The sequence below is a fragment of the Saccopteryx bilineata genome, chromosome 6, assembly GCF_036850765.1.
Source record: "Saccopteryx bilineata isolate mSacBil1 chromosome 6, mSacBil1_pri_phased_curated, whole genome shotgun sequence".
NCBI lineage: Eukaryota > Metazoa > Chordata > Mammalia > Chiroptera > Emballonuridae > Saccopteryx > Saccopteryx bilineata.
In genome coordinates this window covers 113,936,956-113,964,144 of record NC_089495.1, presented here as the reverse complement: position 1 = coordinate 113,964,144, position 27,189 = coordinate 113,936,956, and the positions used below count along the sequence as shown (strand labels likewise).

The window sequence follows — 27,189 nt, the reverse complement described above, 5'->3', positions numbered from 1 at the left end:
TACAGTCTTACTGTACTATTGTAGAACAATTTTGCTTCATTTAAAAATATTTTCCTTTTTTTGAGATAAGGGGAGAGAGACAGAGAAAGAAGCATCAACTCATTGTTCCACTTAGTTGTGCCATTGGTTGCTTCTCATATGTGCCCCAATTGGGGCTATAACCAGTGACCTCAGTGCTCCAGGCTGATGCTCTATGAACAGCACCACTGGCCAGGGCCAAATTTTGCTTCATTTTATAAAAGGACAATAAAGGAAGCATTCTCTATTCTTTCCCAGGATCTTAATATTTTCCCCTAATAGAGTGTGATGCCATATTAATGCTGTGTCTGCCTATTTCACAAGTATGTTCTTTATTAAGTTTACATCACTATACATAATTGTCTTTTATTATTTGATGGTGGCTTTAAATTTTTATTACCAACTTGCTTACAGATATTATTGCTTTATAGCTGGTTGGGAAAGAATGTCAGAAAGTTGCCATGAAAACACTGAGAATTTTAGAGTTCAAAGAGCCTAGAAGTGATTGCCTCTTTCAGTTCATTTTACGTAAATAAGCTGAGACCAAAATCGCCAAGTGATTTGTCCTGGGATATATAAATAGGAGAAAATTTTTTAGTGTATCTCATCATCCTCCAATTAATTTAGACAGTAACTTTAAAATCCTATTCCATCTCACAAACATGTTTGAGTTTCTTTTTAAATGTATTCCTATATAAGCACAAACAAACACTAAGAATTTGTGAAAATACTGATTGACTTGTGAGAAGACAACAAAAATGAAACCTTAGGTGCAGTTTATAGCTGCTTTAATATCTAGTCTCAGATTAGTTATATGTCTATATGTGTTTTTGAGAGACCATACTTTTCTAGTGTGGTAAAAAAAATACAGCATAAAATTTACATCTTATTAATTTTAAAATGCAGTTCAGTAGTATTAAGTATATTTACATTGTTGTGAAATGATCTCCAGAACATTTTTATCTTGCAAAACTAAGACTCTATACTCATTAAACAACAACTCCCCTTTTTCTAGCCTCTGGTAACCACAATTCTATTTTCTGTTTCTATGAATTTTACCTTAGATATCTCATATAAGTCGATTGGTAGAGTATTTGTCTTCTCATGACTGGTTTACTTCATGTAAGATCCTTTTTAAGAGTTCCATTATTAGATGACTGAGAGATATTTATACAAAATATCATACCTCTCACTACCATCTAAAGAGAGATTTGTGTTTAGCAAAGCATTTATCACTCATTCAGCTTTAGAAAATAATAGAGATATGGGACCAAGAGCAATTTCACTTGAAAAATAATAAGAATGACATAGGAGAATTTAGACTGCAGCTCTGAATATTTGTGAAAAGATATATGAATTCCTAAAGTACGGTTTATATAATACATAATCACTAATCAGTGTTTTTATTTTGCTCAATCAGTATGCCAATCTAAGCCAAAAACACCAAACTGAGTTTTCAATGTTATGTTTGTGTTATAGGTGAACAGCCTACTTTTGTATCACTTTTCATTGCAGATAAATTAACTTGACTCCTGATATTTACCATTCATAAAATATAAGGAGCAACTTTTGTTTAAATACAGAAATTCAATTTCTTCTCCTGGTTATGGTAAAAATAAATACAGTAATATTAGAAAATAAACTTTTTTCATCAGCCAGCAGATGGAGCTGTTGAAAAATGTTAATATTAACTTTTTTAAAATTCACTTTAGTTTGCTAAAATAAAGCCAGTTTAGGTATATTCTTTTTTTAAAATGTGTTTATTGTAGAGAAGTCTTAAAATGCTGTTAATCTTGAAAAGGAAAAAAAATCATAATCATGCCACCAGAGAAAAGTATTTTTAATGCTTTGTTACACATCAGTTCAGAATATATTCCATTTAAATATTATATTCACATTTTATAAAAATGTAGTTTATATGTTTTATATAAGTTTAATATATCTTAAACATATATTTATAATATTTTATAAACTAACTTACCTCCTTAAAAATATAAGATGCATATTCTTCTGTAGAAATCTCTAGAGATAATGTTTAAAATATTTGCAACTGTAGAGAATAGGCAAAGACCAATTAGAACAGATAAAAACTGTAGCTTGAGCACAATGCTGGATGATCCTCCTGGTCCCAGGCATTCACCCTGCAGTTGAGGGATGGTAGGCAACCATGAGGCAGGGACTAGAGTGCCCAAAGGAAAAGGGGAGCACTCAGGGGGTCAGGGAAGTGACTCTGTGACAAACTTAAAGAAGGATTTATTTATTTATTTATGTATTTATTTAAGAGAGAGGCCGGGAGAGAGAGGTAGAGAGACAGGAACATTGAGCTGTTGCTGTGTGTGCCCTCATCTGGAATTGAGCCAGCAACCTCTGTGTTTCCAGACAACACTCTCTCCAACCAAACGATCCAGCCAGGACTTAATTTTTTATTGATTGATTGATGTTTTTAGAGAGACAGAGGGAGGAAGGGAGAGAAAGGGGAGGGGAAAGGGAAGCATTCACTTATTATTTAACTCAGTAGTGCATTCATTGACTATTTCCCATGTGTGCCCTGACTGGGGATCTAACTCTCAAACTTGTCATTTTAGGAGGACACTCTACCCAACTGAGCTAATTGTCCAGGGCCGTATTTAATTATTTTAATAACTGATACAGCCACACAAACGCATAGCTGCTGAATGATCAGCTCTAAAACATCTGGAAGAATTACAAGAACACACACACTTAGTGGATTCTTAAGAAGAAATCTGGATGGTTTGGGAGCAGTGGTGGAAGAGAAAATTTTCACTATGTTCCTTTTGGTACTGTGATTATGTATTTAACATTAAAATAACTTTTAGAAAATATCATGAATAACTTTCAGGTGAATAATACACACCTACGGCCCTGGCCGGTTGGCTCAGCGGTAGAGCATCGGCCTAGCGTGCGGAGGACCCAGGTTCGATTCCCGGCCAGGGTACATGGGAGAAGCGCCCATTTGCTTCTCCACCCCTCCTCCGCGCCTTCCTCTCTGTCTCTCTCTTCCCCTTTCTTCCCCTCCCGCAGCCAAGGCTCCATTAGAGCAAAGATGGCCCGGGCGCTGGGGATGGCTCTGTGGCCTCTGCCTCAGGCGCTAGAGTGGCTCTGGTCGCAACATGGCGAAGCCCAGGATGGGCAGAGCATCGCCCCCTGGTGGGCAGAGCGTTCACCCCTGGTGGGTGTGCCGGGTGGATCCCGGTCGGGCGCATGCGGGAGTCTGACTGTCTCTCCCTGTTTCCAGCTTCAGAAAAATGCAAATAATAATAATAATAATAATACACACCTATATCCTCATTTTTAGTGACTATATGCTACTGTTCCATTATACACTTAGACCATAATTGATTTAACAAACCCCTATTGTAGAATAGTTCACTAATGAATTGTAACAAAATACATTTAAATCCATGAGGTAATAATATATTTTAAAAAATAAAGACACAGCCACTGTTAGAGGTTGCTTATGAACCCACTCATTATTTTGAAATCTGACAAATAAACAGAAACAAGCCATCATTTACCCTGCCTGTCTTTTATTTATTTATTTTTTCCGTATTTTTCTGAAGCTGGAAACGGGGAGGCAGTCAGACAAACTCCCGCATGCGCCCGACGGGGATCCACCAGTACGCCCACCAGGGGGCGATGCTCTGCCCATCCTGGGCATCGCTCTGTCGCGACCAGAGCCACTCCAGCGCCTGGGGCAGAGGCCAAGGAGCCATCCCCAGCGCCCGGGCCATCTTTTGCTCCAATGGAGCCTCGGCTGCAGGAGAGGGGGAGGGGTGGAGAAGCAGATGGGCGCCTCTCCTGTGTGCCCTGGCCGGGAATTGAATCTGGGACTTCCACACGCCAGGCCGACGCTCTACCACTGAGCCAACCGGCCAGGGCCTACCCTGCCTGTCTTATACAAACTGTACTACTGGATAACCACAGTTTCCTGTGAACAGTAGTCCAGCTAAAAAAATAAAGAAGAAATATTAGGATATTATCATGTTTTAAAATATAATGAAAATCATGGATCCAAACACCTGCTTATTATTTCACAGAGAAAAAACCAAACATTAGATGCTCCCCAACAGAAGAAAATAACAGGCCTATGAGGTATTATTTCAATAAAAATCTAACTTGAATCTGATCAAGCCTCTAGGTATATTTACCAATTTGCAAGAAAACATGTCCTAATTTCTTAAATAAATTCCAAGGATTAACACCAAAAACAAAGGAAACAAAAGCAAAAATAAATAAGTAGGATTACATCAAACTTAATATCTCCTGCACAGCAAGAAAAACCATCAACAAAATAAAAAGGCATTCTACTGAATATGAGAAAATACTTGTAAGTCATATTTCTCATAAGGTGTTAATATCCAAAATATATAAATAGCTTATACAACTCAGCCTTGGCCAGCTGACTCAGCGGTAGAGCATTGGCTCGGCATATGGATGTCCCAGGTTCAAATCCCAGTCAGGGCACAGAGGAGAAATGCCCATCCGCTTCTCCACGACACCTTTCTTGCTTCTCTCTCTCTCTTTCTCTCTTCTCCTCCCCTCCTGCAGCCATGGCTCAATTGGAGCAAGTTGGCCCTGGGTGCTGAGGATGGCTCCGTGGCCTCTGCCTCAGATGCTAAAATATGTCTCCAGTAGCAATGGAACAAGGGCCCCAGATAGGCAGAGCATTGCTTCCTAGTGGCTTGCCGGTTGGATCCTGGTCCAGGCACATGTGGGAGTCTGTTTTTCCTCCCCTTCTCTCACTAAGTAAATAAATAAATAGCTTATAAAAATCAATAGCAAAAAACAAACAAACATCTTATATCACTGGGGAAATGCAAAGTAAATAATAATATACCAAGACACACCTATTAGAGTGCCCAAAAATTGGAACATTGACAACACCAAATACTGGTGAGGATGTGGGTGGGGCAACAGGAGCTCTCATTCATTGCTGGTGGGACTACAAATGGTACGGCCACTTTGACAAACAATTTGGCAGTCTCTTATCCAAAAGAGTTGAAAACTTACATCCACATAAAAACCTGAACATGAACATTTGTAGCAGCTTTACTCATAAGTGTGAAAACTAAGAACCGTGATGTCCTCTGGTAGTTGAATTAATGAATAAATGGTGGTACATCTAGGCAGAGGAATAATACTCAGCATTCAAAGGAAACCATCTATGAAGTCGTGAAAAGACATGGAGGAAACTTAAATGCATATTACTAGATGAAAGAAGTCAATCCAAAAGGGCTACATATGATGTGATTCCAACTATATGACATTCTGGAGAAGACAAAACTATGGAGACAATAAAAAGATCAGTGGTTGCCAGTGGTAGGGGTGAGTAGTGAGGAGAAATAAGCAGAGAGCACAGAGTATGTTTTTAGGGTGGTGAAAATACCCTGTAAGGAGAATATATGTCATTGCACATTTGCCCAAACCCATAAAGCATATACTATCAAGAGTGAACCTTAGTATAAACTATGGACTTTGGGTTATTATGATCAATGGAGGCTCATCAATTATAATAAATGTGCCACTCTAGTAAGGATGTTGTTAATGGGGGAAGCTATGCATGTGTGAGGGCACGAGTATGTGAAAAATCTCTGTAACTTCTAAATTTTGCTGTGAACCCCAACCTTCTCTAAAACATAAAATCTTTATTTTAAAAAATTTGATGAGCAGCACATTTATGTATGTATATTATCCTTCAATATAAAGTTTAAAATATAAATGGAAATAAAAGTGACAAAATAATTCTTTAGAAAAAAATAATAACTAGACTTTGCTTCAATAAACAAAGTGAATGCACGAGTGGAAAGTGAGTGGAGTGGATTTGAGACAAGGCTGACCCAAAGTCAATCATTGTTGAGGTTGAGTCATGGACAGTTCATTATACTCTTCTGTCCACTTTTGTATATATATGAAATATTCTAGAATAATAACTTTTTTTTAAGTGTACAGATTTTAAAGTTTTGGTACATATTGCCAAATTGCTCCCCAGAAAAACCATTCCAGTATTGAGGAATACTACTCAATCACAAAAGAGAATGAAAGCTCACTTTTTGTGACAGCATAGGTGGACCTAGGGTATTATGCTAAGTGAGGTAAGTTGGACAGAGAAAGACAGATACCATATCATTTCATTTATATATGGAATCTAAAAAACAAAACAAACAAACAATGAAAACAGACTCATACTATTGATACAGAGAACAGATTGACAGTTGACAGAGGGAAGGAGGTTTGGGAGATGGATGAATAAGGTGAAGGCAGTAAGAAGTATAAACTGGTAATTACAAAATAGTCACAGGGATGTAAATTACAGATAGGAACTATCATCAATAATATTTTAATAGCTATGTATGGGGCCAGGCGGGTACTGGAAATATCAGGGGAACACTACAAATTACACGATTGTCGAACCACTATGCTGTGTATCTAAAAATAATACAGAATGATATTGAACGTCAATTGTAATTGAATAATAAAAAAGGAAAAACAATTAAAGTGGTAAAAGAAAATTACTTATTGGTTATGTGGAAGAAGTGAGAGGTATCTGGAAGGTCTGGCTCCATTTGGGGTCTTGGAATTTAGAACTTGGTCAGGACTGACTACATAATTTTCATGATCAGTGCAAGATGAAAATGGAGGGTCCTTCATTCAAAACACAAGAAAATGGAGCCATCTAAGGCAGAAAGATGAAAAACTTTTTTCTGTCTAGGTGATTTGTATTTGCCATTTAATGCAATGCTCCCTGGTGCATGGGCATAATCGCAGAGGAAGTATGGACCCTCATAGCTGCCAGGTCCACTGCTTTGAACTCGATGTGTATGTGCAGGCATGCTGGCTTCCTTCTGTCATCCTTGGAAGAAAGCTCTGTACCCCAGCTAGGGGTCAGGAAACTTCATCTTCCTTTCACGAGGGCTCATTGCTCCATCCCACGGGAGATAAATGACTTTCATTAACTCCAGTCTGTGAGCTGGTTCACACTCAGTACCTGGTCCACAATGGCCAAGAGGGTCACCTCTACTGACTCGCCTGCCAAATGTGCTGGGGTGCTCCTGGCCTAGGCCCATCCTCCCTATGTCTATGGATCCCTCTACAGTCAGAGGGGCTCACTGAAGTTTGAGCCTTCCCCCTTCATTGTGACCTGATCCTCACCCCAGGTAAATAATAGCAGTGGCGAACAGGACTACAGGGGAAGGAAGACCTTGGGAGGAAAAAAAAGCAGCCAAGACTCATCCTATAGAAATGGGGACCTGGGAGAATGCTCCAAAGTACAATACCTGAAGTGTGTTCTATAACCCACTGGGCTTACAAAACACAAAATTCAAAGATTAAATTATTAAGAAATTAAAGGCACTGGCCGGCTGGCTCAGTGGTAGAGCTTGGCCCAGCATGTAGAAGTCCCAGGTTTGATTTTGGCCAGGGCACACAGGAGAAGTGCCCACCTCCTTCGCCATCCTTCCTCCTCTCCTTTTTCTCTGTCTCTCTCTTCCCGTCCTACAGTCAGGGCTCCATTGAAGCAAAGTTGGCCCGGGTGCTGAGAATGGCTCCATGGCCTCTGCCTCAGGTACTAGAATGGGTCTGGTTGCAACAGAGCATTACCCCAGATGGGCAGAGCATCGCCCCCTGGTGGGCACGCCGGGTGGATCCCAATAGGTTGCATGCAGGAGTCTGTCTCTCTGACTCCCTGATTCTCACTTCATAAAAATACATAATAATAATAATAATAATAATAATAAAAGAATTTCAAGACAAGAATCACAGAACATTACACAATCGCACTGAGGTATTGAGTTGAAGTACCAAATCAACTAAGTGGCTCAAGATTCTTTCTGAACACATTTTATTCATGTACTGGCCCTCAGCAGGGCTACAGGTCTCTAGATGACATGACGTTTTCTGAATGATGTGATTGTTGTTATGATGAGGATACATTCCACTGTCACTTAACAGGAAAAGAACAGGGAGACGAGACTGTTTCCATACATGGAAAGGCTTACAAAACGAATCATTATTCTAAGTATCAGACAAATCTCAAAAGTCCCATGATATATCCCTGTAACTGAAAATCTGTTTATATTTATCTGAATTTAGACACTTTCTAAATTTTATATACAAACACACAACATTTTTGTATGGTTTCAGTTAAGATACAGTACATTTTTTAACAGTATAACAACCAAGCAAATTGAGGAAAATTATACACTTTAGAGAGATGTCTCCAATGAGTAACCACATAGATGTCATTTGACTTCTGGATGATGCCTGAATTTGGGAATGGCCATAGCTCTGACTCATTCATTTTAGTTTTCAGTGGTCTTACTGTTGTTCTCTTGCTCTTACCCACTGATATTCTAAACCCCAGCATTCACTAGCATCAAGGGGTACAGAAGCACAGACAGAATTCTAGCTCTGGTTCCAGAAATAGAGTTAAATTTTCTATATACTATTCTCAGGCTATACATGCATAATGGACTATAACAGTAAACTTATGCTAAAAAAATACAACCTAATTACATGCAAATATTGAATGAAAAATTTTTTTAACAATTATTTTTTGCATATTTTACTTCTAGAAGTTAGCCGATTTAATTTTTTTTCAAGCAAATGCATGAGTATTACCACTAGAGAGCACTGTGGTTCTTTCTTAATCTATATGCATCTGCTTTACTGATTCTTAATTTTAGAGATTTTAAATAATAGCAACCATAATTTAAGCTACATTTGAAAATTTCTTTTGCTCTATTTTTGGCCTTTGTCTATTAAAATATCAAAAACACTTCACTTTAAAAAATTAGATATGAAAACCTTTTTTAAAGTATGTTTTTAAATACCACAATATAGTTCAAAAACATTTTGCTTTACATTAATTTTGTTTCCTTCAATATTAATTATGTTGCCCTCTTAAGTAGCTTCATATATCATCTGTTTTCTGATTCTCATGAAATGTTTATGCTAATAATGATCTTTACTTCGGGTTAGTATGAAAGTATAGGTTCACTTATTTATAAGTCTTGAGAATTGTTAATGTAACTTGGAATAGCATTTAAGAATTAGGCCATTTTTTTTAATTGTAAAAATTTATGTTTATATTTCTCTATCATTTAAAAACTCAATAAATAATCTGTAAAGTCACTTTTAGCTTTAACATTTTATGACTTTCTACCAACATATCCAGAACATACCAGCCAGAGAGTATTGCCCAGAGGAAAGTAGAAGAAAAGAAATAATAAAGATCAGAGTGGAAATAAATAACATAGAGGCAACCCCCCCAACCCCCCCCAAAGATCAATGAAACCAAGAGCTTATTCTTTGAAAAGGTAAACAAAATTGACAAAACTTTAAGCAGACTAATCATAAAAAAAGAGAATCCAAATAAATAAAATTAGAAATGAGAGGAGAAGTAACAGCTGATATTACAGAAAAACAAAGGTTTGTAAGAAAATACTACAAAAATCTAGCCTGACTAGGCTGTGGTGCAGAGCATAGATCATTGGCCTGGGATGCTGAGGACCAAGGTTTGAAACCCCAAGGTCAATGGCTTGTGTGAGGGTTCATCCATCTTGAGCACAGGCTCACCAGCTTGAGTGTGGTGTTATCAGCTTGAGCATGGGGTCATAGACATGATCTTATGATCTCTAGTTTGAGTCCAAATGTCATTGGCTTGAAGCCCAAGGTCGCTGGCTTGATCCCAGAGTCACTGGCTTGAGCAAGGGGTCACTGGCTCAACTGGAGCCCCTGGTCACAGCATATATGAGAAAGCAATCAATGAACAAGTAAGGTACTGCACTATGAGTTGATGCTTGTTATTTCTCTCACTTCCTATCTGTCTTCCCTCTCTCTCTTACTCTCTCTCTCTAAAAAGCAAAGAAAATGCTATGAAGATCTATATGCCAAAAAATTGAACAACCTAGGCAAAATGGATAAATTCCTAGAAACATTTAATCTCCCAAAATCGAGTCTGGAAGAATCCGAAAACCTAAACAGACCGATTATAGTGAATGAAACTGAAACAGTTATCAAAAAACTTCCAGAAAACAAAAGTCCTGGACTGATGGTTTCACAGGTAAATTTTACAAAACATTCAAAAAAGAACTAATGCCTATCATTTTCAAGCTATTCTAAAAAAAATCAAGAGAAAGGAAGACTTCCAAGCTCATTTTATGAGACAAGCATTATCTTAATTCCAAAACCAGGTAAAGATACTATTATACAAAGAAAGAAAACCAGAGTCCAGTATTTCTGATGCTAAATCAGTGGCATTTTCATACACCAACAATAAACTGTCAGAAAGAGAAATAAAGGAAACAATCCCCTTCACTATTGCAACAAAAAAATAGAGTTCCTAGGAATAAATTTAACCAAGGAAGTAAAAGACTTGTATCCGGAAAATTATAAAACATTGTAAAAAGAAATCAAGGACAATGCAAACAAGTGGTAGCATATACCATGTTCTTGGATAGGAAGAATTAACATAATTAAAATGTCCATATTACCCAAAGCAATTTATAGATTCAATGCAATTCCTATTGAAATACCAATGGCATACTTCATAGATCTAGAACAAATATTCCAAAAATTTATGTGGAACCAAAAAAGAATTCGAATAGCTTCAGCAATTTTGAAAATGAAGAACAGTAGCTTTTAGAGGGAAGGGGGAAAGGGGATGGGATCAAAGAAGGTGAAGGGATTAGCCAAATTATATGCACATAACACCTAGATACAGATAACAGGGTAGCAAGTTCCAGAGGAAAAGGAAGGATGGAGGTAGGGAGAAAGGGGTGAAAGGGGTGAAAGGGGGTGAAAGGGGGTGAAAGGGGGTGAAAGGGGGTGAAATGAGAATGGAAAGAGACTTTGCATGGGCTATGAAGGCACGAAGAGGGGGAGTTGAGGGTGTTATATTGAATGGGACACTTGAAACCATGTTAATATAGTTTAAAAAAAATTAAGGCAAGCGGCTACTGGTGTAAGAAGCATCAAATTTCAAAAGAAGTTAGAGTATGAAGAAATACAAGAGAAAAGTTCTCCTGAAAAGAAAATAAAATATCGTTTTGCTGCTTCTCATATTCAAGGTTTAGGACTAAAATATTGACTTCAGATCTGTAATTTAGTTTTAATTCATGCTATTAACCAGGCTATCTAAAAGTAATACAAAATACAATATTAAGATTATTTAAAATTTAATGTTCTATTTTCTTCAAGAATATTTAATAAAAATTGAATAATTTAATTGTTATTCTTTTTAAATAAAGATATCAAGATCACATTGTTACACTCACATAATTTGTTAGATATTAATATAAATTTAGTTTACTAAAAAAGAAAACATAATTTTAATATAGTTTGTTTACCTTCTATTTCCTGTGATTATTAATGAAGGTTCTCATCCCAAGTATTAGAGTTTTCACTTAGAAAAAGGCTTAAGGAAAGTGATATTTTTTTTTTTTCATTTTTCTGAAGCTGGAAACAGGGAGAGACAGTCAGACAGACTCCCGCATGCGCCCAACCGGGATCCACCCGGCACGCCCACCAGGGGCAACGCTCTGCCCACCAGGGGGCGATGCTCTGCCCATCCTGGGCGTTGCCATGTTGCGACCAGAGCCACTCTAGCGCCTGAGGCAGAGGCCACAGAGCCATCATCCCCAGCGCCCGGGCCATCTTTGCTCCAATGGAGCCTTGGCTGCGGCAGGGGAAGAGAGAGACAGAGAGGAAAGTGCGGCGGAGGGGTGGAGAAGCAAATGGGTGCTTCTCCTGTGTGCCCTGGCCGGGAATCGAACCCGGGTCCTCCGCACGCTAGGCCGACGCTCTACCGCTGAGCCAACCGGCCAGGGCCTGATTTTTAAAGAGTGACTATTGCATGATCTACAGCTCACTCAGATGAGAACAGTATACATTTAATACTAATAAAGTTGTAAATTCTAAATGTTACATATTAATTTGAAGTGATTTTTCATGAGGTTTTGTCAACATTAGATTCTATTGAAAGCTATCTCAACTTTTTGCTATTCATTTGAAGTAAAGTTTATTTTAGAAAGTTGTATTAGACTATCATGATTCAGGGTTTAAACATTGGTTTTATAAGATTTTTTTTTTTTTTTTTTGGCACACTTAAAGCCGTGTCCTGGAACTGTTGCCCAAACAATTTTAAGCTGGTATGAGCTGTTTATGTCACTGAGTAAAATTAGACACAGGCCTGTTGCTAATAGGAGGGGATGAAACATGAGACAGGCCAAACATTTGAGAGCCCTTTCTTCCAGGCCTAAACCATTCACTCTTCTGCAAGTGATAGGAACATTTGAAGCGTTCTGTCTCTGCTAGCTTGAGCTGCTCGCAGTCAACTTACTTGTGTACTTTTTAAATACTTCTAAGGTAAGCAATTGTTTTTTACTTATATTTTATATAATTATACTGTACAAGTTATAAACCAAATAAAGGTAAGTTTTCTTGATTTTTTTCCTTCATAGGTGACATGACAGTTAAAAACTTAAATTTAAAATGTCAAGTAAGTTTATCACCAAATGATTACTAAGTATCAACAAAATGTAGTTAACTTATTTCATTCCTTTTAAGTTATTTTAATTACTAATATGTTATGTAAGTCCAGCATAATTTGTGTTCCTAATATTTTAATTTGAAGAATACCATGATAGCACTTATATATTATCAAGCATTAAGTTGTATACATGGTTAATCTAAACAAAGCATAATCCTTAAGATCACCTATTTCTAATTTTACTCTTAAAACTTTGTGGTGGAATTACATTGGCTTTACATTTTGTCAGTAGTTTTGTTATAGACATTAAAACACAGATTAAAATAAATGAGGACAACTGTCCAAGTCATTTGATAAATTGGGAATGAGCAAAACAACAGCCTAACACCATCTTCAGCTTCCCAACTTTTCTTGGAGTGAAAAAATGTCTCTCCCCAAAGCTGGAAAGAAATAAAATATTGTTTATAATATATGTACCAAAGAGTAAGTGTAAAGAGGGTAAAAGATAAACACGGGCTTCTGCTGTGGCTTACTAAAGCTGTCAGTTCCTTGTGTTTCCTAAATTACTATGGGGCAATCCCAAAACAAGTTTTTCAAGGGAGGCATACAGAAAGATAGTAAGGGAAAATATAACTCAACTGGATGAAAGATTTGCCAGCAGGATGAGTAACTCCCTGGTACAAAATGAACTGCAAAATGTACTATGTTTATCATTTGCTCATTTTCTTGGAAACATTTTGTAGAGATAGGAAAAAAGAGGCACACTTATGAAGTTTCAAAACTTCTAGTTGGTGTTAGCTTTATAGGTTCTAGAATTTAAAGTTTTCTAACTCACATGCAAAGTAATATTTTAATGTATTTAAATATCATGTTACAAAGACTAACAAACACAAGTTTCCAAAAGATATTGGCTAAGCTGGCAGTTGAAATGCAGGAAATAAAATCATTCTCATATTGTCCTTTAGACTTTGTTGTCATTAGATGAAATTGCTATTGTATTGACTATGGAAATCAAATGATAATGGTAAATTGTGAATGGGTGCCCATTGGTTTCATCTTGTATGCTTTGGAGGACCTATGGTTCTCTTCTGCTCCCTGTTCTACTTGGTTCATTGCTCCCTTGCTGTTTCTGAACTAAGCCCGCCATTGCTGTGGCTTCCTAGCAGGAAGGAAAAAAAACTATGCCCTGAGTCTGCTACTTTTCTGTTCCTTCAGAGCCTGCCTGTACCCTCAGGTGCTTCTACACTTCTGTCTGCCCTTCCTCTTCTTCTCAGCCTAGTCAATACCAGTCTAGCTTTACTATTCTCTGGACCAACAACAGGGTCAGATATTTCTATGATGTTCTCATGAGTAGCGAAGAATTCCTTAGCCCTTATATTTACCGTTTCAGACTCCAACTTCATTTTTAATTTTATATGTTATTTGTCTTAGGGGATTTTTATGAGAAAATAGATACAGGAGTATTTAGTAATTTGTAGATTTACAAATGTCTCAAGACTTCTTTTGAAATCCCTCTCTAAATGTTAGTATGACTTGGCATGACTGTTGTGAAGTGTAGCACCGATGAGAAATGAGACCAGGGATTTCAAGGAGTGCTCTCTTTCTCACCAGAAGGATTTTTACATCCTCCTAAAGATGTTCCATTTGAGTACTTACAACAGAAAAGTAGCATGAATTTATTCTTTGGGGAGTCACTCTGGTTGCCATGGAGAAGGGATGAGGAGCATTGGAGGATCCAGACAGGAAGAGTTGTAAAAAATCAGAATATGGCCTCAGCTGAGGACTTGGGAAATGGAACTAAAGGGAAAACTAGCAGGAAGAAGTCATCGCCATGGATACTGGCGCCAGCAGAGTTCCTCTGAATTTTATACTTTGCCTTGTATCACTCAGCCTTGCATCATCTTTCTCTAATTACTTGAAGGAATAAGCAGAGCCACTGATTCCTTTGTTCTTACAGTTATTATTTTGTCCAAAACCCTCAAGCACCTTATCCATTGTACCCACTGGTAAATTTGCTCCCACTGATGTTTCACCCAAGTTCACCACCAGGGATACTTTCAGCAGTGTCGCCACCACTATGTGCGGTGGCGTATCCATACTCCACCTACCGCCACACTTAGGGTCCTCAATGTTAGTAACTGACAGTGGTTCAGCTCCAAAATCACATTTTAGATTCGCTTCCTCACACTACATCTAGCCACCAACTTTGCTGCATCTGTTTACCCAGAAAAGACTAGGAGACTGAGATTTACATGGGTGAAGTTTCCTAGGAAATGTTCTTAGGAAGAACAACTCTAAGGGAGTAGAGGAAGCAGGGTTGAGCATAGGAAGAAGTCAAATTCTGATCAGTGAAAATAGGGCTCTGAGCTGATTCTACAGAGCTGGCTAGGTAAGAAAGAGTGGTGGTGGTGGTGGTGGGGGGTGCTCCCGGAAGCTAGAGTGGTCTTTCTGGGATGTCCTGAATGAAGGCAGAGACCAAGCTCTGGTACTATAAGATTGACCAGTCATATACAGTGTGTCTGTAAAGTTATGGTGTACTTTTGACCGGTCACAGGAAAGCAACAAAAGACAATAGAAATGTGAAATCTGCACCAAATAAAAGGAAAACCCTCCCAGTTTCTGTAGGATGATGTGGCAACATGTGTGCATGTGCAGATGATGACATAACACCGTGTATACAGCGGAGCAGCCCATGGCCATGCCAGTCAAGATGTGGATGGTAAAGAGGAAAGTTCAGTGTGTTCTGTGGCTCTCTAAATTCGAATCTGTGACCAAAGAGCAATGTGAATATCGGCGCATTTATAACGAAGCACCACCATATAGGAATAACATTACTCGATGAAATAAGCAGTTGAAGGAAACCGGCAGTTTGGTGGAGAAACCCTGTTCTAGTAGCCAATAGTTAGGGATGAGTCTATAGACGCTATACAGGATAGCTACCTAAGGAGCCCTAAAGAATCTGTGCATGAGCCCACATCAGACTGCACTGAATGGGTATAAAACTGGGAGAGTTTACCTTTTATTTGGTACAGATTTAACATTTCTATCATCTTTTGTTGCATTCCTGACCAGTCAAAAGTGCATCATGACTTTACAGACACACTCTAGAACTCTGTGTTGGTAAAAGTGCAGTACATAAGTGAAGCACTGTTAGGTTAAAAGAAGACTTTCTGTAACCTCAGCTTTGAGGATCTCCCTGAGCAGGAAAGACAGACTATATAATCATGAAAGCCTGAAGTTAATTTTCAATTAGAAAAGAACGTGCACATGAGCAAAAGTAACTCAGAACACTTGAAACTGGATTTAGCAAAAACCCAGATGCAACAAAAAAGTAATATGACTTGTAATAAAGCATTAACTATTGTCCTGGAAGAATAGAATATCTTCAGAAGTATGAACTGATCTTTGTACAAGTTCTTACGAAAAGTACACTAAGAGTTATTTGAAACCACACAGTTTCATTCAGTTCAAATATCTAAGCACAGTTGGTGTATGCACATTACTGTGTAACAAAACTGAGTACTATCTCAACTCCTAATGAATATCAAAATATTGCCAAGCACTACTTCTCCTGAAGAGCAGACAACTGGGTAACTCTATTAAATACTACAGTAATTTTGACTACTAATTCTGGTGGTGGTTGTAAAAAGTGGAAAGAAAAAGTTGATATCTATGGGTACTTTTGAATTTTTCTATGCTGTGGTTGTTATAGACAGTTCTAAAGTCTACAGAAGGCTTTAAAGATATTTTATGTTTGCTGTCTGGTTTAAAGGAAGAAGGTACTCTGATGAACTGTTTCTTCTAGTACTAATACAGACGCATGTCTTACCTGCAATGTTCTTTTACAAACGCTGTTCTTTTACTAAGGAGTAAAATCTAGTATGGGTTTTTCATTCAAATTGGAATCCAAATGCAATCATGACACTGTTTCTAATAGAACGGGAGCTGAACGTTTTGAATTGTGTCTGTAAAACGTGAAAGAAACAATGTGATGAATATTGACAATGCATTTCAACAATTCATTATACATGTCACTGAAAACATACTTGTTTATAGTGTAATATTTTTCAGGAAATTGCTGGACTTCTGGCAAAGTATGTTTAGTTATGTACGCAGTGAAAAGGTAATGCTTTCTATAAATGATGGAAATGGTATTCTAACACTTCTGATAGGGAAAGACAGAGAAAGGCTAATGAGTTCAAATTAATGTTAGAATATCTTCTGGGGCTTAGTATGATATACACTTTGATATTAAGAGCAGAATAACAGAAAGTATAGAGAAACATTTCATTTCAGTTCTAAAATACTTCAGGGTTCATCTATATGAATTAGCTATCTGGAATTTTGAAAAGGGTGAGGATACCATGACAGAACATAGACTGGTTGTTTAACAATGGCTCATTGGTTATGCACGTATCTTGAGCCAAGTACTCTGTGTAATGTAGAAAATATCTCTAATTTTAACTTTAGTGCCCTTGTAACATTTTCTGTACATGTGCAGTTATGATGGACTTGCTGTTCATGTTAGCCAGATGATTAAAGTTACCTTTAAATTCAAGGTTAACAGCTATTTTCCTCAGGATTTTGTGACTCTATTTACACAAGGAGGTTACTGTTTAACATGAGGAGTCTGATATTAAATACAGTGCGTGCGTAAAGTCATGGTGCACTTTTGACGGGTCACAGAAAAGCAACAAAAGACAATAGAAATGTGAAATCTGCACCAAATTAAAGGAAAACCTTCACAGTTTCTATAGGATGATGTGGCAGCATGTGTGCATGTGCAGATGATGATGTAACACTGTGAATACAGTGGAGCAGCCCATGGCCATGGCAGTCAAGATGTGGATGGTACAGAGGAAAGTTCAGTGTGTTCTGTGGCTCTCTAAATTTGAATCTGTGACCAAAGATACAAGAATATCGGTTAGCTTATAATTAAGCGCCACCACATAGAAATAGGGTTATTCGGTGAGATAAGCAGTTGAAGGAATTTGGCAGTTTGGTGGATAAATCTTGTTCTGGTAGGCCATCAGTCAGTGACGAGTCTGTAGAGGCTATATGGGATAGGTACCTAAGGAGCCCTAAAGAATCTGTGCATGAGCCCACACTGAACTGCACTGAATAGGTATGAACCTGGGAGAGTTTTCCTTTTATTTGGAGCAGATTTCACATTTCTTTCGTCTTTTGTTGCTTTCCTGTGACGAGTCAAAAGTGCACCATGACTTTTTTTTAAAATTAATTTTAATGGGGTGACATTGATAAAAGGGTACATATGTTCAGAGAAAACATGTTATTTTGACATTTAATTATGCTGCATCCCCATCACCCAAAGTCCAATTGTCTTCCATCACCTTCTAACTGGTTTTCTTTGTGCCCCTCCCCGTCTCCAACCCCCCCCCCCTCCAACCCTCACCCTGTAACCACCACACTCTTGTCTATGTCTATGAGTCACATTTTTATGTCCCACCTATGTATGGAATCATATAGTTCTTAGTTTTTTCTGATTAACTTATTTTGCTCAGTATAATATTATCAAGATCCATCCATGTTGTTGTTAATGATCCAATGTCATCATTCCTTATAGCTGACTAGTATTCCATAGTATATATGTACCAAAGCTTTTAAATCCACTCGTCCACTGACGGACACTTGGGTTGTTTCCAGATCTTTGCTATTGTGAACAATGTTGCCATAAACATGGGGGTGCATTTCTTCTCTTCATACAGTGCTATGGTGTTCTTGGAGTATATTCCTAAAAGTGGTATAGCTGGGTCAAAAGGCAGTTCAATTTTTAATTTTTTGAGGAATCTCCATACTGTTTTCCACAGTGGCTGCACCGGTCTGCATTCCCACCAGCAGTGCAGGAAGGTTTCCTTTTCTCCACATCCTCGCCAGCACTTATTCTGTGTTGTTTTGTTGATGAGCGCCATTCTGACTGGTGTGAGATGATATCTCATTGTGGTTTTAATTTGCATTTCTCTAATGATTAGTGATGTTAAGCATTTTTTCATATACCTATTGGCCATCTGTATGTCCTCTTTGGAGAAGTGTCTATTCATTTCTTTTGCCCATTTTTTGATTGGATTGTTTGTCTTCCTGGTATTGAGTTTTACAAGTTCTTTATAAATTTTGGTTATTAACACCTTATCAGACGTACTGTCAAATATGTTCTCCCATTGTGTAGTTTGTCATTTTATTCTGTTCTTATTGTCTTTAGCTGCGCAAAAGCTTTTTAGTTTGATATAGTCCCATTTGTTTATCCTGTCTTTTATTTCAGTTCCCCATGGAGATAAATCGGCAAATATATTGCTGTGAGGGATATCAGAGAGCTTACTGCCTATGTTTTCTTCTAAGATGTTTATGGTTTTACGGCTTACATTTAAGTCTTTTATCCATTTTGAGTTTATTTTTGTGATTGCTGTAAGTTGGTCTAGTTTCATTTTTTTGCAGGTAGCTGTCTAATTTTCCCCAACCATTTGTTGAAGAGGCTGTCTTTACTCCATTGTATGCTCTTACCTTCTTTGTCAAATATCAGTTGTCCATAAAGGTGTGGGTTTATTTCTGGGTTTTCTATTCTGTTCTACTGATATATGCCTATTCTAATGCCAGTATCAGGCTGTTTTGCGTACAGTGGCCTTGTAGTATAACTTGATATCCGGAAGTGTGATAACTCCCACTTTATTCTTCCATTTCAAGATTGCTGAGGCTATTCGTGTTCTCTTTTAGTTCCATATAAATTTTTGGAATATGTGTTCTATATCTTAGAAGTAAATCATTGGTATTTTAATCGGTACTGCATTGAATTTATAAATTGCTTTGGGTAATATAAACATTTTAATGATGTTTATTCTTCCTAACCATGGAACAAGGCAGGGGTGCCCCCCTTTCACCACTCTTATTCAACATAGTTCTGGAAGTCTTAGCTGCAGAAATCAGACAAGAAAAAAAAAGCATTCAAATTGGAAAAGAAAAAGTAAAACTATCATTATTTGCAGATGATGTGATATTGTATATAGAAAACCATAAAGTCTCAGTCAAAAAAATACTGGACCTGATAAATGAATTAAGCAAGGTGTCAGGATATAAAATTAATACTCATAAACCAGAGGTATTTTTATTTTTTTAAAATTTTTATTTATTTATTCATTTTCGAGAAGAGAGGGAGAAACAGAGAGAGAGAAGGGGGGGAGGAGCTGGAAGCATCAACTCCCATATGTGCCTTGACCAGGCAAGCCCAGGGTTTCGAACCGGCGACCTCAGCATTTCTAGGTCAGAGGTATTTTTAAACACTAACAATGAAGTGTCAGAAAGAGAAATTAAGGGAGCAATCCCTTTCACCATTGCAACCAAAAAAATAAAGTACCTAGGAATAAATTTAACAGGGAGATTAAAAACTTGTACTCAGAAAATTATAAAACATTGATAAAAGAAATCAGGAAAGATACAAAAAAGTACACCATGACTTTATGGACAGAATGTAGAACTCCGTGTGCTGGTCAAAGTCCAGTTCATAAACGAAGCACTGTTATGTTAAAAGAAGACTTTATGTAACCTTAGATTTGAGGATATCCCTGAGCAGAAAATACAGACAATGTAATCATGAAAGCCTGAAGTTAATTTTCAAGTGGAAAATAACATGCACATGAGCAAAGCTACCTCAAAACACTTGAAATTGGATTTAGCAAAAACCCTGATACAACGAAAGAGTAATTCTGATGTGTAATAAAGCATTAACCAAAGTTCTGGAGAATAGAATATCTTCAGAAGTATGAACTGATCTTTGACAAGTTCTAATGAAAAGTACAGTAACAGTTATTTGGAACCACATGGTTTCATTCAGTATGAGAGCCTAAGCACAGTTGTTGTATGTACGTTGCTGTGTAACAAAACTGAGTAGTATCTCAACTCCTCATGAATATCAAAGTATTGCCAAGCACTGAAGACAGGAAACTGTGTAACTCTAGCAAATACCACAGAAAGTGTGACAGATGATTATGGTGGTGTTAGTAAAGAGTGGAAAGAGAGGGTTGATACGTATAGTTTCTTTTGAAAGTCTCTGTACTGTGGATGTCATAGAAAGTACTCAAGCCTATGGAATGCTTTAACGATATTTTAAGTTTGCTCTCTGCTTTAATGGAAGAAGATGCACTGATGATCTGTTTCTTACAGTATTAATAAAAATGCATTTCCTAACTGCTACATTCACATTCTTATGCTGTTCATTTAGTATGGGCAAAATGCAGTATGGGTTGTACATTTTAATTTGATTAAAAATGCAATAACGGCACGGTTTCTGATAGGATAGGAGCTGAATGTTTTGTGAAAGAAACAATGTGATGAATGTTAACAATGCATTTCAACAATTCATTATACAAGTCACTGAAACCATACCTTTTTCCAGTGTAATATTTTATATGAAATTTCTTGATATATAGCAAGGTATGTTTGTTATGCACACAGTGAGAATGTACTACTTTCTATGTGACAGAAATGTTATTCTGTCAACTTTGATAGGGAAGACGGAAAAAACTAGTTCACAATAATGTTAGAATATCCTCTGGAGCTTAGTATGATATACAGCTTCATATTAAGGGTAGAATAACTGAAAGTATAGAGATTCATTTCATATCAGTGCTAGGATACATCTGGTTGCATATCTATGGTTTAGCTATCTTGAATCTAGTACAGACTGAGGAAAACATGACAGCTTATATACAGGTTATTTTACAATTGTTCTCAGATTCTGCATGTATCTTTAACCAACTATTGTGTAAAATGTAGACATGTCTCAAGAATTAAGTTTTGTGCACTCCAAACGGTTCCTGTACATGTACAGTTAAGTGGGACTTGCTGCTCGTATTAGTTTGAAGATTATAGTTACTTTTAAATTCAGGTTTAACTGCTGTTTTCTTCAAAATTTTCTAATTCTATTTACACTATAAGGTTACTTTTCAACTTGAGGAATTTTATTTTATATAAAACTCCGTGGCTGGTAAAAGTCCAGTTCAAAAATAAAGCACTGCTTTTTAAAGAAGACTTTCTGTAAACTCAGCTCTGAAGATCAACCCTGAGCAGGAAGTACAGAGTTGTAATTATGACAGCCTGGAGTTAATTTTCAAGTAGAAAATAACGTGCACATGAGAAAAGCTACCTCAGAACACTTGGAGCTGGATTTAGCAAAATCCCGGATACAACGAAAAAGTAATTCTCACGTTTAATACTGCATTAACCAAAGTTCTGGAGAATAGAATATTTTCAGAAGTATGAACTGGTCTTTGTACAAGTTCTTACGAAAAGTACAGTAAGTTATTTGAAAACACATGGTTTCATTCAGTTCAAGAGTCTAAGCACATTTGTTGTATGCACATTGCAGTGTAACAACACTGTGTAATATATGAACTCATGAATTTCAAAGTATTGCCAAGCACTAAACAGCAGAAACTGTGTAACTATTGTAAATAACACAATAAATGCGACAGGTGATTATGGTGGTGTTTGTAAAGAGTGGTAAGGGAGGGTTCATATCTATGTTCTCTTTTGAATGTCTCTGTACTGTGGATGTCATAAACAATGCTAAAGCCTATGGTATGCTTTAACGATATTTTTAGTTTGCTCTCTGCTTTAATGGAAGAAGGTGCACTGATGATCTGTTTCTTACAGTATTAATAAAAATGCATGTCTCACCTACCAGGTTCACTTTCTAATGCTCTTCATTAAGTATGGGACAAAATGCAGTGTGAGTTGTACATTTTAATTTTATTCCGAATACAGTCATGGCACTGTTTCTGATAAGAATGGAACTGAATGTTGTTGTGTTTTTTTTTTTAAATGTGATGAATGTTGAAAATGCATTTAAGCAGTTCATTACACAAGATACTGAAACAACACTGTTTTCCTTGTAATATTTTATAAGAAATTGCTTGATGTATGGCAAGGTATGTTTTGTTACACACACAGTGAGAAAGTACTACTTTTTATTTGACCGAAATGTTATTCTGTCAACTGTGATAGGGAAAGATAGAAAAATTAATTAGTTCACATTAATGTTAGAATATCCTCAAGCTTGAAGTTAATTTTTAAGTAGAAAATAATGTGTACATCAGTAAACCTACCTCAGAACACTTGGAACTTGATTTACCAAACACCCTGACAAAAAGAAAAAGTTATTCTGACCTGTAATAATGCATTAACTAAAGTTCTGGAAGAATAGAAAAATCTTCAGAAGTATGGACTGATCTTTGTACAAGTTCTTACATAAAGTACAGTAACAGTTACTTGAAATCGCATGATTTCACTAAGTTCGAGATTCTAAGCACACTCGTATGCACGTTGCAGTGTAAGAACACTGAGTAGTATGTGAACTCCTCATGAATTTCACTGAGGAAAACATGACAGGATGTATATTGTTGTATTCATATGTTCTTTGATTCTGCACGTATCTTTAGCGAACTATTGTGTAAAATGTAGACCTATCTCAAGAATTAAGAGTTGTGCTCTCCTAACGTTTCCTGTACATGTGCTGTTAAGTTGGACTTGCTGCTCATATTAGTTTGAAGATAATAGTTACCTTTAAATTCGGGTTTTCTTTAGAATTTTCTAGCTCTATTTACACTATAAGGATATTGTTAAACTTGAGGAATCTGATTTTATATAAAACTCTGTGGCTAGTAAAAGTCCAGTTCAAAAATGAAGCATTGTTATGTTAAAGAAGACTTACTGTAACCTCAGCTTTGAGGATCTCTCTGAGAAGGAAGTAAAGACTATGTAATCATGAAAGCCAGAAGTTAATTTTCAAGAAGAAAATAATGTGCACATCAGTAAATCTACCTGAGAACATGTTTCTTGATTTATCAAAAACCTGGATAGAACAAAAAAGTAAGTCTAAAATGTTATAATGCATTAACCAAAGTTCTGGAAGAATAGAAAATCTTCAGAAGTATGAACTGATCTTTGTACAAGTTCTTACATAAAGTACAGTAACAGTTACTTGAAATCACAGGATTTCACTGAGTTCGAGAATCTAAGCACACTTGTATTCACGTTGCAGTATAACAACACTGAGTAGTATATGAACTCCTCATGAATTTCAAAGCATGGCCAAGCACTGAATAGCAGAAACTGTGTATCTCTTGTAAATATCAATAGCACAGTAAATATGAGAGGTGATTATGGTGGTGTTTGTAAAGAGTGGAAATGGAGTGTTCATATCTATGTTCTCTTTTGAACGTCTCTGTACTGTGCATGTCATAGACAGTGCTAAAGCTTATGGTATGCTTTAACTATATTTTAAGTTTGTTCTCTTGCTTTAATGGAAGAAGGTGTACTGATGATCTGTTTCTTACAGTATTAATAAAAAGGCATGTCTTAACTGCTAGGTTCGCGTTCTAAAGCTGTTCAGTTAGTATGGAGCAAAATGCAGTATGTGTTGTACATTTTAATTTGAATCTAAATGCAATCTTGGCACAGTTTCTGGTAGGATAGGAGCTGAATGTTTTGGAAAAAAAAAACAATGCGATGAATGTTGAAAATGCATTTCAACAATTCATTACACAAGAGACTGAAACCATACTGTTTCCTGTGTAATATTTTATAAGAAATTGCTTGACGTACGTTAAGCTATGTTTTCTTACGCACATAGTAAAAAAAATTACTACTTTCTATATGACTTAAAAGTTATTCTGTCATCTTTGACAGGGAAAGACAGAAAACATTAATTAGTTTACATTAATGTAAGAATATTCTCTGGAGCGTAGTGTGGTATGTAGCTTCATATTAAGGGCAGAATAACTGAAAGTATATAGATTCATTTCATATCAGTGCTAGGATACATCTGGCTGCATTTCTGTGGTTTAACTCTCTCCAATCTAGTGGTTACCATTAAGTAATGAAAAGGCTTCCTACCCTGTTCATTGTAGCGCACTATCTTGTGAGTACTTTTGCACTCCATCATCTTTTGCTACTGTTAATCTCCATCCTCTCCCCCCCCCCTTTCTTTTTGTTGTTGTCACAGTTTAAATTTGGTTTTATTGTGTTCTTCTTGGAGCTTTTACTTGTGGCTTTGTTTTTGTTTTTGTTTTTCTTTGTATCCGATTGGAGAACCCCCTTTAGTAATTCCTGGAGTGGGGGTTTTCTGATGATAAATTCCCTCATCTTTTCTGTATCTGTGAATGGTTTTATTTCTCCTTCGTATTTGAAGGATAGCTTTGATGGGTATAGTATTCGTGGCTGAAAGTTCCTCTCTTTCAGGACTTTAAATATTGGGGTCCACTCTCTTCTAGCTTGTAGAGTTTCTGTTGAGAAATCTGATGATAATCTAATGGGCCTTCCTTTATATGTTGTATTCTTCTTTTCCCTGGCTGCCTTCAGAAGTTTTTCTTTGCCATTGGTTTGTGCCAATTTCATTATGATGTGCCTTGGAGTAGGTTTGTTGGGGTTAAGAAAATTCGGTGTTCTGTTTGCTTCTTGAAGTTGAGGCTTTAGTTCTTTCCACAGGCTTGGGAAGTTCCCATCTATTATTTGTTTGAGTATGTTCTCCATTCCATTTTCTTTCTCTTCTCCCTCTGATATACCTATTATTCTTATGTTATTCTTTTTGATGGAGTCAGATAATTCCTGTAGGGCTTTCTCATTTTTTTTTTTAATTTTTGAGTCTCTTTCTTCTTCTCTCTGTTGTGCCTCAAGTTGCTTGTCTTCTATTTCACTAAACCTACGTTCTATCTGGCCTGTTCAATTAGCTAAGCTTGTTACCTCGTTTTTCAGCCCGTGAATTGAGTTTTTCATCTCTGTTTGATTTGTTTTTATAGTTTCAATTTCCTTGGAAATATATTCTTTGTGTTCATTGAGTTGTTTTCTGAGCTCCCTAAATTGCCTTTCTGTGTTTTCTTGTATATATCTGAGTATTTTTAGGATTTATATTTTAAATTCTCTGTCATTTAACTCCAAGGTTGCCAATATATTAAATTTTTTCTCCATAGATTTTTCCTCATCTATCTGTGTTACCTCTCTTTCTTTTATATCCATGATATTCGATTTTCTCTTCTTTAATGGCATCCGAGGGTGGTTTTGTTGATAGTATTAATGAGATTTAATAAAGAATAAAAAGTTAAAAAAAATAAAAATAAAAAATAGAAAAGTTTTTTTAAAAAAAAAATTAAAAATTCGGCCCTGACCGGTTGGCTCAGTGGTAGAGCGTCGGCCTGGTGTGCAGGAGTCCAGGGTTCGATTCCCGACCAGGGCACACAGGAGAAGCGCCCATCTGCTTCTCCACCACCCCCTCTCCTTCCTCTCTGTCTCTCTCTTCCCCTCCCGCAGCGAGGCTCCATTGGAGCAAAGATGGCCCAGGCATTGAGGATGGCTCTGTGGCCTCTGCCTCAGGCACTAGAATGGCTCTGGTTGAAACAGAGCGACGCCCCAGATGGGCAGAGCATAGCCCCCTGGTGGGCATGCCTGGTGGATTCCGGTCGGGTGCATGCAGGAGTTTGTCTGGCTGCCTCCCTGTTTCCAGCTTCGGAAAAAAAAAAATTAAAAATTAAAAAAAAAAGAAAATTATTCCTCCCCCTCTTTTTTTCCTCTCCTCTCCTCTCCCCTCTTTCTTGAGAAAATCTTGTGGTGAACTGTGAATTATATTGTACTAAATAGAACAAACAATGCCTGTAATGGAGGGCCTGAGTTGGGGAGAAGTAATAAAGGAGCAAAAGAAAGGGGTATAGACCCACAAAATATAAATAAGGAAAAAAATTGGGTCAAGAATAAAATGATTTGCTTTTAGGTGTTGGTTGACTAAGAGATATGATGAGAGGAATAAGAGGGAAACAGGAAAGTGGGGGGGGAAATTAAAAAATTACTATTGTATTTAGTGGAACAAGAACTAGATAAAATGGAGAGCCAGGGTTGGGAGCACTGCTAGTGAGTTAAAAAAGTGAAGTAAAAAAAGCCCAAAATGCCAAAAACATAAGTTTGAGTCCCAGATAAGATAATTTGTTATTGAGGATTGAATGAGAGGAGACGTAAAGGAGAAAGAAAGAAACTAATATAGAGGGAAAAAAGAAAGAGAGAGAGAGAGAGAAAAAAAAAAGAGGGAACCACTAAAATAAGAAAAAAGAGAGAGAGAGAGTTAAGGGTTTTGGAGTGCAACCCTCATAGAGAGAAAGAAAGAGGAAAGAAAAGATAATGGGAGATGTAACACTTATGGGTAGTGTAGTTCAAGGAGATGAGAGAGTAAGACCGGCAGAGAATTAAACGACCAAATTGGAAGGAGAAAAAAAAATCAAGAATGAAGATAAGAGAAACAAACAAACAAATATAATAAAATGGGATAGGTTATAAAGTCTGTGGATTATTCTTGATTTTGAGAGGTTATCGTCTTGCTTTTTCTTTTCTCTCCCTCTTCCTGCTCGGTGACTCTGTACCCTGGGTTCTGCCCCTTTGGCATGCTCAGGTAGAAGTTTGCAGTTGATAAGTCTCTATGGCGATGTCATGTATTGGGCTTCAGTCTCATTGGCAGTCAAGGCTCATTAGCATTTGTAGGCTCCGACAGTGAGAGAGTCCTTGTTCCTGGAGCCTCTCTCCTAGTTTTTCCTTCCTCAATTAGTAGCCTGATAATCCAGCTATGGGGTTGCTGCTGCCTCTGCCTGGATAGTAAGAGGCTCAAAGAGCTGGCAACT

At 37.1% G+C, this 27,189-nt stretch overlaps 1 protein-coding gene across 2 annotated transcripts in view; it reads left to right on the top strand.

The window, feature by feature from the left end:
* Positions 1-27,189, top strand: part of SGCG (sarcoglycan gamma) — a 454,763-nt gene that overhangs the window by 352,110 nt on the left and 75,464 nt on the right. The window contains exon 1 of one of the 2 annotated variants that reach the window (XM_066236855.1): positions 12,277-12,402. The exons of the other annotated variant lie outside the window; for it this stretch is intronic. The gene's annotated coding sequence lies outside the window, so the exon portion shown is untranslated. Of the gene's footprint in view, positions 1-12,276; positions 12,403-27,189 lie in introns of those variants that run through there. 2 annotated transcript variants of the gene reach the window in all.